This window comes from Ambystoma mexicanum, chromosome 4p, assembly GCF_040938575.1.
Source record: "Ambystoma mexicanum isolate Mex_15411 chromosome 4p, UKY_AmexF1_1, whole genome shotgun sequence".
NCBI classification, from domain to species: Eukaryota; Metazoa; Chordata; class Amphibia; order Caudata; family Ambystomatidae; genus Ambystoma; species Ambystoma mexicanum.
The window spans coordinates 244,270,492-244,287,807 of NC_090927.1; the positions used below are offsets into that span (position 1 = coordinate 244,270,492).

General features: G+C 55.6%; 1 protein-coding gene across 1 annotated transcript in view; it reads left to right on the top strand.

Annotated features, from left to right (window-relative positions):
• Positions 1 to 2,376: 2,376 nt before the first annotated feature.
• LOC138453170 (cysteine-rich venom protein-like) overlaps positions 2,377 to 17,316 on the top strand; it is a 635,825-nt gene continuing 620,885 nt past the window's right edge. Inside the window, exon 1 of the mRNA XM_069605762.1 lies at positions 2,377 to 2,476. The gene's annotated coding sequence lies outside the window, so the exon portion shown is untranslated. The remainder of the gene's footprint in view (positions 2,477 to 17,316) is intronic.

Here is a 17,316-nt window from a genome sequence, read left to right on the forward strand (position 1 = left end):
TTCCATACAGCTGTCACAAGGTAAGTTTCAGCAGCCTTCCTGATGGTCTGTCTCTTCTCTCTGTCCTCCTGTCTTTCTCTTTTGTCTCCCCCTTGTCCTAGTGCTGTCCCCCTTATAGAGCAGCGATGACACACCAATTTTACAATCTTGGGCAGGTACCCTGCAATAATTTCTGCCACTAGGATTGGACAGTTACCCTTCTCTCTCCTCCCAAACCCAGCCTCTAAGTCAGGATTGGTTTAGGGGTCGGGAGCAACATATGGCCATTCCCATTTGTCATAATCCCGTGTTCTCCTTTCAACTTTTTGGCAAAAGCTAGTTATGTATCACAACTTTATAATTTTACTAGCAACTGCCAGACTAAACACGTTTTCAGTTTCAGCTAATCATGGGGAATTAGATACCATACACCAACACCTTTATCATGTAGCACAGCCCAGTGGCACCGTTCTGCCGTTTCCATAAAAAGCACAACAGTTATGAAAATGTAAAGTATTAAGCATATCCCTAATTTCATTTTCCACCGGCTCACCAACTCTCACATTTGGAAGATGTTCAGATCAGCCAGAAACCTAGTTTAACTCAGCATTACAGTTCCCAGAGTCACAGGAAGATGAATTTTATATCTCCAAAATCGCCTGGAATTTACATAAAAAATGGTACATAGATGAATTCCATTTGCCTTATGATGCCTGAGAAAAAGGCTTAAATTATAATAGTCCTTATAAATAAATTGGGAATCTTCATGTGGGACAAATGGTCCTGCTCCTGCTTCCGGCCATTTGTTTGTCACTGGGTCAGCCTGTGCCCACAGTTTTTTTCCCTATCTCCTTTGTGTTGGAAGGTTGCACTTTGAAGTGAGTTCCCCCATGTTCACACATATTAGTCATGCTCCAGCCAAGGGTAATATTTGCTTACAGAGCCAGCAGGTCTGGAGAACACTGAATTTCACAGCCTTTAGCAGGACATTTTTATTGCGGTTGGTCATTAGATGGGAGATGTGACATCCAGGCTGGGAGTTGGAGTTTTCCCTGTGAAGTTTTGCCCACAGCCAGCAAAATGGTCTGCCTTGGGCTGAATTGTTTTTTTCATGAAGACAGCATGGCTCTTCAAATGTCACTAGAGTTTTGTGGGTGAAACATGATATACATTGCTCTTTGTCAACCCACACATCATGTTGTGTTTTCCTGACATTTGTTCTGTGATATTTTTGTCCACTTTTACTTTTTCAAACCATTTTTATTTGCACACACATGTGCAGGCCATTTTCTTTCAATGTGTAAAAATCCAGTTTTCCACGTGACCAGGACCTTTCATTCCTCCTTCTTTTGAAAATTAAAATGCTGCTTATCCATTCGTAATGACAGGTAGGCCCCTTTCCACATGGCTCTTTAATTTTACTTCAAAAACCAAAACAAAGGCCAGGCCGTTTTTGTTTCAGTATTTAAAATCTTTCTATTCATGTGAAAGGGACTTCTTTTTGGGGCCTTTAAATGCACCCCACAAGATAAATAAATCAAAGGTGGTTCTAACAACAAAACAAGGATCCATTTATTTCTAGTTATTAGTCTGGATCTGTTGATCATGCATGACTCAGTTCTAGAAGTTTTCAAGATGATAGCTAAGGTTTTATGATTACAACTTTCACATGTATGATGTCTCCAGCCATGTGTGCAGTAAACCATCTGCCTACCACCCTCCCAGTACCATTAAATATTGCTTGCCTCACCCAGTGTATTCTACAATATGATTTCATCAGCACACATTATTTCTCCCAGCACCAACCTGAACATCCATATCATCACCTCAACATACACTCCCTGTGCCACTCATTTGCTTAATATTTCAATCTCTGCTAGAGTACCATGTTTCCTGTATAATGAGACAAAAGTGAAATATACAATACCCAAGTGTATCATGTTCTTTAGTTTGTTTATAAATTGATGTGTGTGTCCTTACATGTTAAATTTACAAAAAATTTAATTAACCAAAAACGAAAAGGAAAACTCAATATGTTACTGATGTACCCAAATATGCACCTTCATGCCATTGCATCCCCATAGCTCTAAACCTAATATTCTACTCATCAGGACTTTACTCATTTCTATCATTACGAATGTGCTTGAATATCAGTACAGCAGAGAACTTATTTAAGCAAGTTTAATTATGTTGCTACTTATTCGGTTACATCAGATTATATCCTCTCTGCAACTTTCAGCATACATAAGGCTGGCACATTGAGCCAAAATAAACCGCGGTTTTGAAATCCTTGAAAGAAGATTTCAAGTATTAAAAAAAAGGGTGTATGTACACATTGGCGTGCACAGGGATTCTTAATTAGAAAACGAGAGGCCGGGAAGACTGAAAGGTGACTGACATTCCTATGCATATATACTGAGGCGCGGAAGGCCTCGCACCTTCCTAGCACCCCTCCACTGCCCTCCCCGAGCCGCCACTGTCCTCTGGAAGAAGAACAGTAAGTTATTTCAATATTTGGATCATGAAGGTGATGTCTTCAAGGGATGCTTGTTTCTACTTTCACTATACGAATGCGAATGCGGAGAGTTGCTTTTAAATAATGAATTAATTTAATTGTGGGCCATTCATAAGGTGCCAGTAACGTCTGGGGGTAGGTGTAAAAAAGAGCGATTTTGATTAATGTTTTTTTACACATTGGCAATGTGTCATCCGGGGCATCCACAGTTCTGTTGTTACTTTAGGGGAAATTGCCTCTTAAAACATGAGCCTTATTTATGAAGTAATGAGGAGCTGCGGGGAACGGGAGAAGGCAGGGGTGTAAAGGAGAGGGCACGTTCCTCGGGGGTCGCATCAAGAGCCCATATAGTGGCGCGACAGAGGGGAAAGGCCGAGCCTCGTCAGAGCAGTGTCTCCACCGCGAGGGGCCGATGACGCGGATTTTTTTGTGCTAGTTCCTGGGTGCAAGGGCTGGCAATTCCGTCACCCACGGAGAGAAAGCTGGACACAAGAGGGCGGCCTGGCCTTTCTGGAAATGTAGGTGCTGCCGTGGCATTCTCAACACAGCGGGTTCCTCCAGGCTCGGTCTCAATCAGCCCAAGGCTCGACCGTCGCAGGGTACATTTTTCAAAAGTAATCTTTTTCAGATACAATGTAAGAAGGGATTTTCTGTGTACAGAGAACAACAACGAATGCACATAAGCGCTGCATGAGTAAGGGACCCACGTGGTCTTTAAAGCTAGCAGAGCAGAGAATAATATCAAGTCAATGTTATCGACGCATTTATTTATTTATTTATTTGTTTATTGGTGACTTGTTAGGCGCTTATCCAATTAGTAAAACTGTTTCAAAGTGCCCACAGGGCAACAGGGTGGGGACAGGGGAAGGTAGACAATGAATAACAACAAAGATAAATAATTGAATTATTAGTACAAACAAATCAAGGGAATACAAGGGAGGGGAGATGAACCTTCTATGCCTTGTGAGTGTTCAGAATGTGCAAGTGAAGAAATACCTGCCGCAACAGCCTCTGTTGTTTTTTTTTTTAAATCTATGGGCCTCATTACACGGATGGCGGTAAGGGTTTACCGGTACCGGTAAATCCTTACCGCCTCACTTGAGGTCCCTTTGTGGGGTGGGGGATTTAACGCCTGCTTTTTGCAGGTGTTAAAAACAAACCCGCAAAGGAAACCAGGGAGCTAATTATGGTACCGCAATTTGCGGTACCGTAATTAGCGCCTTCCCCACTCCCATTGAGCCCTATGGGGCAAAAATGGGAATGGGGAAGGGCAATGGTGGAAGGGGGAATTACGGTACCGCCAACCTTGGAATGGGGCGGTAATTCCCCTTTCCGCCAAGGCGGTGCCGGTATTTTACCGGCATGAACCATGGCGCTAATAGCGCCATGGTTCTCCGCCATCCGTGTAATGAGGCCCCATACTTTATATAAATACGTGCCCTCTTCATTCAGCTAAGATAGCCCAATCATCCCGTGCATTTATTTAGAGTTGGCAACTTGTAAATCCAAACGGAAACATAAAGGGAGCAAAAGGGAACATGGTTCGAAACTTTTTTTTTCAATTGTGTTGCAGGCCGTTCATCAGAATCTAGGATTCCCTCTTTCTTAGACTTATGATGGACCTGCTCGTTTCTTTCTTTCTTTCGTTCTTTCTTTCTTTCTTTCTTTCTTTCTTTCTTTCTTTCTTTCTTTCTTTCTTTCTTTCTTTCTTTCTTTCTTTCTTGTTTTCCTTCCTCCCTTTCTTGCTCTCTTGCTTTCTTTCTTGCTTTCCTTCCTTCCTCTTTCTTTATTTCGTTCTTACCCGCCTTCCCCCTCCCTCCCTCTCTTTCTTTCTTTCTGACTAGCTTCTGTTTCACACTGATGCAGGAACAGTACGGCACAGATAATCAATGTCCTTCCGTTTAATTTTGCACGTATCTTTGCTCAGCGTGTAGCCATGTTCCACGAGAGCGACCATCACTTTACACAACATTTTATCGTGCGTTCTCTGGTCTTCAAATACCAATACATCACTAGGTGTACACTTACATCAATCATTGAATTCGTCCGGGACTTCGTCGCCAATCTGCGAATTCGATGATTGATGTAAGTTTATACCTGTTGATATATTGGTATTCGGTAAAGAACGCACAACCGAAGAAGAAGCGTTGTGTCTGTGTGCCATGTATATGAATAGGTATGATTTTATATATTATATGAAATGTGATTTTGTACATATTTAGAATATATTCTTTTAGTATTAGGAAGTGTATTACACTTGTGTAAGGTTCTCATATTGCAACCAGATTCACAACAGAATAAAAAACGGTGTCTACTTGAATCAGACTCTCTTATACCCCACCAGCAGCGAGGCGATCTTCTGTGCTGTCTCTAAACCGCCGCTCTCCCTCTCAGTCCATTCCAGATCTGCTTGCATTTGGAGTCTCTCTGCCGGACTTAATAAACAGCATGCTACTCTTGCGTTCGTTCGTTCTCTTTCTTTCTTTCTTTCTTTCTTTCTTTCTTTCTTTCTTTCTTTCTTTCTTTCTTTCTTTCTTTCTTTCTTTCTTTCTTTCTTTCTTTCTTTCTTTCTTTCTTTCTCCTGATTCTTTGATTCTGTTCTTCCATAGTATCATTAATTTTTCAATATATGTCCTTCCTTCATTTCTTTCTGACTTGTTTGACTTTTGATTTATCTCTTTTCTCATTGGTACTTACTCCTTTTTAATTCTTGCTTTCTTTTTCCTTCTTGCTTTATTGTCTTGTTTTATTTCCTTCTTACCTCCCTCCTCCATTAGTTATTTTCTGTTGCCAATAGCGACACGATTGAGCATTCTAAGCGAAATGTGTGGACAGTGGTTTGAGAGTATGCTCACCACTAACACCACTTTACGTCCTTAAACTTTGTCAATCAGAGTCTAACAAAAAGAAGATTGTGCTGTTCTGCAGCATGGTACTGCTTTCTGCTTTGCATTTTTGAGCGAGATGACTTGTGTCTCCTATTTCAATTTAAAAATATTATATATATATATATATATATATATATATATATATATATATATATATATATAGTGTTTTTTCTAGCAGTTATGAAAAAAGTTGCTTACAGACAAAATAGTTCTTATGTTTAATTAATAGCGATGATGAGAAACTTATACCAATGCCTTCATTAACTTATTTTTGAACTGGATGGAGAAAGAAAACAATGTGAAAACCATGATTGGCAATGCCCTGGCATTGGCGTAGCCAGTGGTGTCACCAGGAATAAAATTTAGGAGGGGCATAGAGGGGACCAAAGACAAAAGTAGGGGGACACAGCCAAAAGTAGGGGGCGAACATGGTCACTGCTCGTTTTAGGTAGGGGTTGGCGCAAGGGGGGCACAGGGTTTCACAGGGGGGCTCTGCCCCCCAGGCCACCCCCCCCCCCAGAGACGCCACTGGGCGTAGCATGTTATATATAAAAGATCTTTATTTTCCCTGCAATGTTACCATTTCAACAAGTTGATGGGGCGTATAGTACAATTTGAATATAGTTGTATAGGCTTGTACTTTCTTTTTAGGTGTAGTGCTAGTTTGGCGAGATTAAGCAGTTACAGAATATCAGACTACACGAGACACCTCTACCACTTTCCAGGAGCTAGGCAGAGGGACATTGATTTTGAGAACTAACCACTTTCCAGGAGCTAGGCTTAGGGACATTGATTTTGAGAACTAACCACTTTCCAGGAGCTAGGCATAGGGTCATTGATTTTGAGAACTAACCACTTTCCAGGAGCTAGGCAGAGGGACATTGATTTTGAGAACTAACCACTTTCCAGGAGCCAGGCATAGGGACATTGATTTTAAGAACTAGCCACTTTCCAGGAGCTGGACATAGGGGGACATAGACATTGAGTTTGAGATCATCTTTGTTTCTTTTTCCACTAGCCATTCAAATATAGGTTTGACTGGGGTACAACAGCTGGAGAAGGACTCCACGGGGGGATCCGGCCTTAGCAATTTGCCATGCAACATGTTCTGTGTTGTGGGTGGTGGAAGAAGGGGCTGGATTCTTAAAGGAGATTCTACTCCTCCCCCCTGTCCCTTCCTGAGCCCCCGCCCCGCCCACCTCGCAACCAAACAACGTGCAAAGTCATTGTACACGGGCCATGGCTCCAATACATGTGAAGGATAATAGTGTGCTTGTAAATAGTGCTTGGTACCCTGCTTGACAGCACCAGTGGCGATAGTACCTATTTTAATGTTAGACACAGTTGAAATGAGGAACGATTGAGATGGTCCTTTGCAGGGGAGTTGCTAGGTCTGGAAAAGACCCGGGGCTAAACTGATGTCGGAACGGTTGGGACTGGGGGCTAGCTAGTCTTTTGGCTGTAGCTCCTGAGATTCTATCCGGGGCTACAACCAAAAGATCAGGGGCTATAGCCCCCTTAGCCCCCCCCTAGCAACGCCCCTGGTCCTTTGGAACATATACGTGTTTTCTGCACTCAATTAAACAGGTGTTGTGGGCTCAACTGAGAGTGAAGCTAGTGTGACCAGATTCAAAAAGAAAAAAATCGGGACAGGGCAACTAACATAAAAGTAGGACTAACTCTTGAAAGTGGCTGTCAAGGAACTACACTTCCATAGCGTTTGGATGAGAAGGGGGTTTAAGCGTTACTGTTCAAATAAAAATATATTGTAATTAATGTATCACACACTAACACTATCTTAAATTGTAAAATGCACATTTCTTCAGTGCGACATTGTGCATTCCTGCCTGCCAGCTATGAAGACCTACTACAAAAAACCGGAACCACTGCAGTTCCCAATGGGAACATAACCTTGAGAAAGGGGGACCAAGCATCAAATACCGGGACAGTCCCGGCTAAACAGGAAGTGAAGCACACAATATGGCTCTGAAACTCGGAGACCTTGGTCGTCATTTACACAGTGTTTTTCAATGGGACTTTCCCATTGAAAAGCGCTTTTGTAAATCAGGCGCTTGACCCCTTAACTGATGAGCATTTATGAAAACACATCACTGCCTTCCTGATGCCTCATGTTGCAGCTCCTGTGGGGCTTTCAAGGTACTTTACCAGATGCAAGGACAATGCATTGAGTGCCAGGGCCCGATTCATAGAATTTTTAGCACTACAAGCACCCCGATTCGAAGAACTGTGCCAAATGTATTTTGCACCGCTCTCTGAATCATGGTGATTGTTGGCATTGCAAAGTGTCTTTGCACCATTGCAAATACACTTTGCACCGTGGTAAACGTTCCATGAATCAGGCCCTAAGTCTGTTATTTTGTGCCACTCCCTGTTCCTCTTCCATAGTGCTGAGAGCTCTGCAGAAGCGCTGTTCTTGGTCCATTCAAGGAAATTAATATCTCCAACGCAGCCTTTTAATCAGTGTAATGGCTTCCTTTTCCACGAGACTGGTGTTGAGACAGAAGAACACCCCCTGAATGTAAATCACACACCTGTAGAGTCTAGTGGTACCGCAGGATGAGATGCGCTGAACACAAATGAGGAAAAGCAAAACGTGAAATGAAAACGGTGACCACTTCCAACGTCTACACGTGCATCATGGTAGAACGACTTGCGTAAAGCGCAGAGAGCGATCAAGACAGCCCGTGTCAGGCATGAGCAACCAATCTATTCCTTGTATGGTTTGCGTCTCAGTGCGTGAAGTTTGGCTTCCACGATTAGGAATGGAAGACGCTACATCTCTGCCAGATGTGAGGGAGCTTAATAGCAAAAATCACTCCCAGAGTGTTGCCAATGAGATACTGTAGCCTTATAGACTGAGGCAAGGTTCAGTATAGAGAGTCAGTGTAGAGAGAAAGAAAGATGCATAATAAAGGAAGGTGGGTGGAGAAAGGAAGTGATGAACGAAGGAATGATGAGAGTAAGGGAGTTATGAATTGAGACACGAGGCAGGAGGTTTGGAAAGATGCAGAGATGGAGGGACAGATAAAGGGAAAGCGAGAGACAGGGAAGGATGGGGTTGTATAGCAAAAAATTCACAAAAGAGTGGATGGATGCATGCGTAGACAGCGTAGAAGAGAGGCATGGATAGAAACGACTGGAAGGAGGACCTGGTGGATGGAGAGATGAATGGAGAGAGGGCAGTAATGGCTTGCACAGAGCCATTCTGCAAATTGAACCCCCGCTGGGTGCTTTCTCTTCATAAATGATGGCAAGGGGGGATTTAGACATGTGTTTGCACACACTTTGCATTCAAACCATTTTAACAAAGAACTTTATTAACTCGAGATTCTATAGTCAGCATGAAAGTGTTCGCTCATTTTTCCAGACTGGGGCAATGTGCAGGTGAAGATACGATTGTAAGCTGGCAAGCACAGTCTTCAATAAAACCACACGCACAGACGCAATCGAACAGACACACACACGCGCGCGTTCAGTCACTCACAGTGATGTACTCCTACTCCCGCCTAAGTACTGGATAACTAGAAATCCCCTAAGAGCGCGACACTCGGGGAGGGACGCAGCATGCTCTGTTACTTCAGTCCTCACTGCAGAGAGCTTTGAACTATCTACAGATCAGAAGTTACACTCCCGAGAAGGCAAGACAGCCTTTCTTCTTCCCAAGGTTCATGAATTGCATGCTATTGTGTCAGCCAGTACCACAACACGGCATGCTGCCACACTAACACCTGCATCGAAACAAGACAGCATTTCATGCAACATCTGCACCATGTTTCTATGCAAGATGCCACGTAAATAAATCCATTATTGTCAAAAGTATTGAACAAAAGAGCACTCGAGTTTGACTTCCACAGGCTTTAGATTTGAAAGTGACCCCTCTTCTAGGTAGGTGGTAACATGAGCCACTGAAATGCATGGAGGACAGTCTTGCATTATTGCCTCCCACTCATGCAGGGTTGTCCAACTCCAGACCTGGAGGGCAAGATCCATGCCAGGTTTTCAGGATACCCCTCGTTAATATTCATGAGACACCTTTGCATACAATGAGTCTAAATGTATGCACATTTTTCCTTGTGAACATTAATGAGGGAAATAGTGAAATGCAGTCAGGATTCTGGAGGCCCAGAGTTAGACAACCCTAGACCAAAAGAGTCACGGGCACTGGGCCTAATTCACAGAACGTTTACTGCAGAGCAATGTGACTTAGTGTTTTTTGTGTGAATTAGGCCTATTGAGCGCAGTGCAAATAGTACTTTTGCAGTGCAAAGTGACATTGCTCCATGCTAAGCGTTCTGTGAATTATACCCAGTGCCTGTGACACATTTGGTCTATGAACATTCATATGAGAATAGCTCTCTATCATTTTACAGAAGGCATCAGAACGTCCCCTCATTCCTCAAGATCAAGGTAACCAGATTTTCAAGAAGAAAAAACGGTGACGGCCAACAACATAGACGAAGGACGACCCTCCAAAAGCCCACCCACCCCCGCATTACACCCCCCAGCCACCAAGGGCACCCACCACCAGGCCCCCACCCATGTCTCCCACCACCCCCACCCCCCAGTCACCAGGGGCAGCCTCCACCAGGCCCCCACCCATGTCTCCCAGCACCCCCACCCCCCAGCCACCAGGGGCAGCCTCCACCAGGCTCCCACCCATGTCTCCCAGCACCCACACCCCCCAGCCACCAGGGGCAGCCTCCACCAGGCCCCCACCCATGTCTCCCAGCACCCCCAACCCCCAGCACTGTGGGGCACCCTCCACCAGGCCCCCACCCATGTCTCCCACCACCCCCAACCCCCAGGCAGTGCAGGGGCACCCACCACCAGGCCCCACCCATGTCTCCCACCACCCCCACCCCCCAGCAGTGCAGGGGCAGCCTCCACCAGGCACCCACCTATGTCTCCCAGCACCCCCACCCCCCAGCCACCAGGGGCAGCCTCCACCAGGCCCCCACCCATGTCTCCCAGCTCTCACACCCCCCAGCCACCAGGGGCAGCCTCCACCAGGCCCCCACCCATGTCTCCCAGCACCCCCAACCCCCAGCACTGTGGGGCACCCTCCACCAGGCCCCCACCCATGTCTCCCACCACTCTGACCCCCCAGCAGTGCAGGGGCACCCACCACCAGGCCCCCACCCATGTCTCCCACCACCCCCACCCCCAGCAGTGCAGGGGCAGCCTCCACCAGGCCCCCACCCATGTTTCCCACCACCCCCACCCCCCAGCCACCAGGGGCAGCCTCCACCAGGCCCCCACCCATGTCTCCCACCACCCCCACCCCCCCAGTCACCAGGGGCAGCCTCCACCAGGCCCCCACCCATGTCTCCCACCACCCCCAACCCCCAGCCACCAGGGGCAGCCTCCACCAGGCCCCCACCCATGTCTCCCACCACCCCCACCCCCCCAGTCACCAGGGGCAGCCTCCACCAGGCCCCCACCCATGTCTCCCAGCACCCCCACCCCCCAGCCACCAGGGACAGCCTCCACCAGGCCCCCACCCATGTCTCCCACCACCCCCACCCCCCCAGTCACCAGGGGCAACCTCCACCAGGCCCCCACCCATGTCTCCCAGCACCCCCACCTCCCAGCACTGTGGGGCACCTGCCAGCAGGCCCCCACCCATGTCCAACTCATGTTCCCCACCACCCAGCAGTGCAGGGGCACCCACCACCAGGCCCCCACCCATGTCTCCCAGTACCCCCACCCCCCAGCCACCAAGGGCACCCACCACCAGGCCCCCACCCATGTCTCCCACCACCCCCACCCCCCCAGTCACCAGGGGCAGCCTCCACCAGGCCCCCACCCATGTCTCCCAGCAAACCAACCCCAGCCACCAGGGGCAGCCTCCACCAGGCCCCCACCCATGTCTCCCAGCACCCACACCCCCCAGCCACCAGGGGCAGCCTCCACCAGGCCCCCACCCATGTCTCCCAGCACCCCCACCCCCCAGCCACCAGGGGCAGCCTCCACCAGGCCCCCACCCATGTCTCCCACCACACCCACCCCCCAGCAATGCAGGGGCACCCACCACCAGGCCCCCACCCATGTCTCCCACCACTCCCACCCCCCAGCAGTGCAGGGGCAGCCTCCACCAGGACCCCACCCATGTCTCCCACCACCCCCACCCCCCAGCCACCAGGGGCAGCCTCCACCAGGCCCCCACCCATGTCTGCCACCACCCCCACCCCCCCAGTCACCAGGGGCAGCCTCCACCAGGCCCCCACCCATGTCTCCGACCACCCCCACCCCCCAGCCACCAGGGGCAGCCTCCACCAGGCCCCCACCCATGTCTCCCAGCACCCCCACCCCCCAGCACTGTGGGGCACCTGCCAGCAGGCCCCCACCCATGTCCAACTCATGTTCCCCACCACCCCCACCCCCCAGCAGTGCAGGGGCACCCACCACCAGGCCCCCACCCATGTCTCCCAGCACCCCCACCCCCCAGCACTGTGGAGCACCCTCCACCAGGCCCCCACCCATGTCTCTCACCACCCCCACCCCCCAACAATGCAGGGGCACCCACCACCAGGCCCCCACCCATGTCTCCCACCCCCCAGCAGTGCAGGGGCAGCCTCCACCAGGCCCCAACCCATGTCTCCCACCACCCCCACCCCCCAGCCACCAGGGGCAGCCTCCACCAGGCCCCCACCCATGTCTCCCACCACCCCCACCCCCCAGCCACCAGGGGCAGCCTCCACCAGGCCCCCACCCATGTCTCCCACCACCCCACCCCCCCAGCACTGTGGGGCACCCACCACCAGGCCCCCACCCATGTCTCCCAGCACCCCTACCCCCCAGCAGTGCAGGGGCAGCCTCCACCGGGCCCCCACCCATGTCCAACTCATGTCTCCCACCACCCCCACCCCCAGCACTGTGGGGCACCTGCCAGCAGGCCCCCACCCATGTCCAACTCATGTTCCCCACCACCCCCCAGCACTGTGGGGCACCTGCCAGCAGGCCCCCACCCATGTCCAACTCATGTCTCACACCACCCCCACCCCCCAGCACTGTGGGGCACCTGCCAGCAGGCCCCCACCCATGTCCAACTCATGTTCCCAACCACCCCCACCCCCAGCACTGTGGGGCACCTGCCAGCAGGCCCCCACCCATGTCCAACTCATGTTCCCCACCACCCCCACCCCCCAGCCACTAGGGGCAGCCTCCACCAGGCCCCCACCAATGTCTCCCAGCACCCACACCCCCCAGCCACCAGGGGCAGCCTCCACCAGGCCCCCATCCATGTCTCCCACCACCCCCAACCCCCAGGCAGTGCAGGGGCACCCACCACCAGGCCCCCACCCATGTCTCCCACCACCCCTACCCCCCAGCAGTGCAGGGGCAGCCTCCACCAGGCCCCCACCCATGTCTCCCACCACCCCCACCCCCCAGCCACCAGGGGCAGCCTCCACCAGGCCCCCACCCATGTCTCCCACCACCACGACCCGCCCAGTCACCAGGGGCAGCCTCCACCAGGCCCCCACCCATGTCTCCCAGCACCCCCACCCCCCAGCCACCAGGGGCAGCCTCCACCAGGCCCCCACCCATGTTTCCCACCACCCCCACCCCCCAGTCACCAGGGGCAGCCTCCACCAGTCCCCCACCCATGTCTCCCAGCACCCCCACCCCCCAGCCACCAGGGGCAGCCTCCACCAGGCCCCCACCATGTCTCCCACCACCCCCACCCCCCCAGTCACCAGGGGCAGCCTCCACCATGCCCCCACCCATGTCTCCCAGCACCCCCACCCCCCAGCACTATGGGGCACCTGCCAGCAGGCCCCCACCCATGTCCAACTCATGTTCCCCACCACCGCCACCCCCCAGCAGTGCAGGGGCACCCACCACCAGGCCCCAACCCATGTCTCCCAGCACCCCCACCCCCCAGCCACCAAGGGCACCCACCACCAGGCCCCCACCCATGTCTCCCACACCCCCAACCCCCCAGTCACCAGGGGCAGCCTCCACCAGGCACCCACCTATGTCTCCCAGCACCCCCACCCCCCAGCCACCAGGGGCAGCCTCCACCAGGCCCCCACCCATGTCTCCCAGCACTCACACCCCCCAGCCACCAGGGGCAGCCTCCACCAGGCCCCCACCCATGTCTCCCAGCACCCCCAACCCCCAGCACTGTGGGGCACCCTCCACCAGGCCCCCGCCCATGTCTCCCACCACTCCGACCCCCCAGCAGTGCAGGGGCACCCACCACCAGGCCCCCACCCATGTCTCACACCACCCCCACCCCCAGCAGTGCAGGGGCAGCCTCCACCAGGCCCCCACCCATGTCTCCCACCACCCCCACCCCCCAGCCACCAGGGGCAGCCTCCACCAGGCCCCCACCCATGTCTCCCACCACCCCCACCCCCCAGTCACCAGGGGCAGCCTCCACCAGGCCCCCACCCATGTCTCCCACCACCCCCACCCCCCAGCCACCAGGGGCAGCCTCCACCAGGCCCCCACCCATGTCTCCCACCACCCCCACCCCCCCAGTCACCAGGGGCAGCCTCCACCAGGCCCCCACCAATGTCTCCCAGCACCCCCACCCCCCAGCCACCAGGGACAGCCTCCACCAGGCCCCCACCCATGTCTCCCACCACCCCCACCCCCCCAGTCACCAGGGGCAGCCTCCACCAGGCCCCCACCCATGTCTCCCAGCACCCCCACCCCCCAGCACTGTGGGGCAACTGCCAGCAGGCCCCCACCCATGTCCAACTCATGTTCCCCACCACCCCCACCCCCCAGCAGTGCAGGGGCACCCACCACCAGGCCCCCACCCATGTCTCCCAGCACCCCCACCCCCCAGCCACCAAGGGCACCCACCACCAGGCCCCCACCCATTTCTCGCACCACTCCCACCCTCCCAGTCACCAGGGGCAGCCTCCACCAGGCCCCCACCCATGTCTCCCAGCACCCCCATCCCCAGCCACCAGGGGCAGCCTCCACCAGGCCCCCACCCATGTCTCCCAGCACCCACACCCCCCAGCCACCAGGGGCAGCCTCCACCAGGCCCCCACCCATGTCTCCCAGCACCCCCACCCCCCAGCACTGTGGGGCACCCTCCACCAGGCCCCCACCCATGTCTCCCACCACTCCCACCCCCCAGCAGTGCAGGGGCAGCCTCCACCAGGCCCCCACCCATGTCTCCCACCACCCCCACCCCCCAGCCACCAGGGGCAGCCTCCAACAGGCCCCCACCCATGTCTCCCACCACCCCCACCCCCCCAGTCACCAGGGGCAGCCTCCACCAGGCCCTCACCCATGTCTCCGACCACCCCCACCCCCCAGCCACCAGGGGCAGCCTCCACCAGGCCCCCACCCATGTCTCCCACCACCCCCACCCCCCCAGTCACCAGGGGCAGCCTCCACCAGGCCCCCACCCATGTCTCCCACCACCCCCACCTCCCAGCCACCAGGGGCAGCCTCCACCAGGCCCCCACCCATGTCTCCCACCACCCCCACCCCCCCCAGTCACCAGGGGCAGCCTCCACCAGGCCCCCACCCATGTCTCCCAGCACCCCCAGCCACCAGGGACAGCCTCCACCAGGCCCCCACCCATGTCTCCCAGCACCCCCACCCCCGAGCACTGTGGGGCACCTGCCAGCAGGCCCCCACCCATGTCCAACTCATGTTCCCCACCACCCCCACCCCCCAGCAGTGCAGGGGCACCCACCACCAGGCCCCACCCATGTCTTCCAGCACCCCCACCCCCCAGCCACCAAGGGCACCCACCACCAGGCCCCCACCCATGTCTCCCAGCACCCCCACCCCCCAGCACTGTGGGGCACCCTCCACCAGGCCCCCACCCATGTCTCCCACCACCCCCACCATCCGGCAATGCAGGGGCACCCACCACCAGGCCCCCACCCATGTCTCCCACCCCCCAGCAGTGCAGGGGCAGCCTCCACCAGGCCCCCACCCATGTCTCCCACCACCCCCACCCCCCAGCCACCAGGGGCAGCCTCCACCAGGCCCCCACCCATGTCTCCCACCACCCCCACCCCCCCAGTCACCAGGGGCAGCCTCCACCAGGCCCCCACCCATGTCTCCGACCACCCCCACCCCCCAGCCACCAGAGGCAGCCTCCACCAGGCCCCCACCCATGTCTCCCACCACCCCCACCCCCCCAGTCACCAGGGGCAGCCTCCACCAGGCCCCCACCCATGTCTCCCAGCACCCCCACCCCCCAGCCACCAGGGGCAGCCTCCACCAGGCCCCCGCCCACGTCTCCCACCACCCCCACCCCCCCAGTCACCAGGGGCAGCCTCCACCAGGCCCCCACCCATGTCTCCCAGCACCCCCAGCCACCAGGGACAGCCTCCACCAGGCCCCCACCCATGTCTCCCACCACCCCCACCCCCCCGGTCACCAGGGGCAGCCTCCACCAGGCCCCCACCCATGTCTCCCAGCACCCCCACCCCCCAGCACTGTGGGGCACCTGCCAGCAGGCCCCCACCCATGTCCAACTCATGTTCCCCACCACCCCCACCCCCCAGCAGTGCAGGGGCACCCACCACCAGGCCCCCACCCATGTCTCCCAGCACCCCCACCCCCCAGCCACCAGGGGCAGCCTCCACCAGGCCCCCGCCCACGTCTCCCACCACCCCCACCCCCCCAGTCACCAGGGGCAGCCTCCACCAGGCCCCCACCCATGTCTCCCAGCACCCCCAGCCACCAGGGGCAGCCTCCACCAGGCCCCCACCCATGTCTCCCAGCACCCACACCCCCCAGCCACCAGGGGCAGCCTCCACCAGGCCCCCACCCATGTCTCCCAGCACCCCCACCCCCCAGCACTGTGGGGCACCCTCCACCAGGCCCCCACCCATGTCTCCCACCACCCCCACCCCCCAGCAATGCAGGGGCACCCACCACCAGGCCCCCACCCATGTCTCCCACCCCCCAGCAGTGCAGGGGCAGCCTCCACCAGGCCCCCACCCATGTCTCCCACCACCCCCACCCCCCAGCCACCAGGGGCAGCCTCCACCAGGCCCCTACCCATGTCTCCCACCACCCCCACCCCCCGTCACCAGGGGCAGCCTCCACCAGGCCCCCACCCATGTCTCCGACCACCCCCACCCCCCAGCCACCAGGGGCAGCCTCCACCAGGCCCCCACCCATGTCTCCCACCACCCCCACCCCCCCAGTCACCAGGGGCAGCCTCCACCAGGCCCCCACCCATGTCTCCCAGCACCCCCACCCCCCAGCCACCAGGGGCAGCCTCCACCAGGCCCCCGCCCACGTCTCCCACCACCCCCACCCCCCAGTCACCAGGGGCAGCCTCCACCAGGCCCCCACCCATGTCTCCCAGCACCCAGCACTGTGGGGCACCTGCCTGCAGGCCCCCACCCATGTCCAACTCATGTTCCCCACCACCCCCACCCCCCAGCAGTGCAGGGGCACCCACCACCAGGCCCCCACCCATGTCTCCCACCACCCCCACCCCCCAGCCACCAGGGGCAGCCTCCACCAGGCCCCCACCCATGTCTCCCACCACCTCACCCCCCCAGCACTGTGGGGCACCCACCACCAGGCCCCCACCCATGTCTCCCAGCACCCCTACCCCCCAGCAGTGCAGGGGCAGCCTCCACCAGGCCCCCACCCATGTCCAACTCATGTCTCCCACCACCCCCACCCCCAGCACTGTGGGGCACCTGCCAGCAGACCCCCACCCATGTCCAACTCATGTTCCCCACCACCCCCCAGCACTGTGGGGCACCTGCCAGCAGGCCCCCACCCATGTCCAACTCATGTCTCCCACCACCCCCACCCCCACCCCCCAGCACTGTGGGGCACCTGCCAGCAGGCCCCCACCCATGTCCAACTCATGTTCCCAACCACCCCCACCCCCAGCACTGTGGGGCACCTGCCAGCAGGCCCCCACCCATGTCCAACTCATGTTCCCCACCACCCCCACCCCCC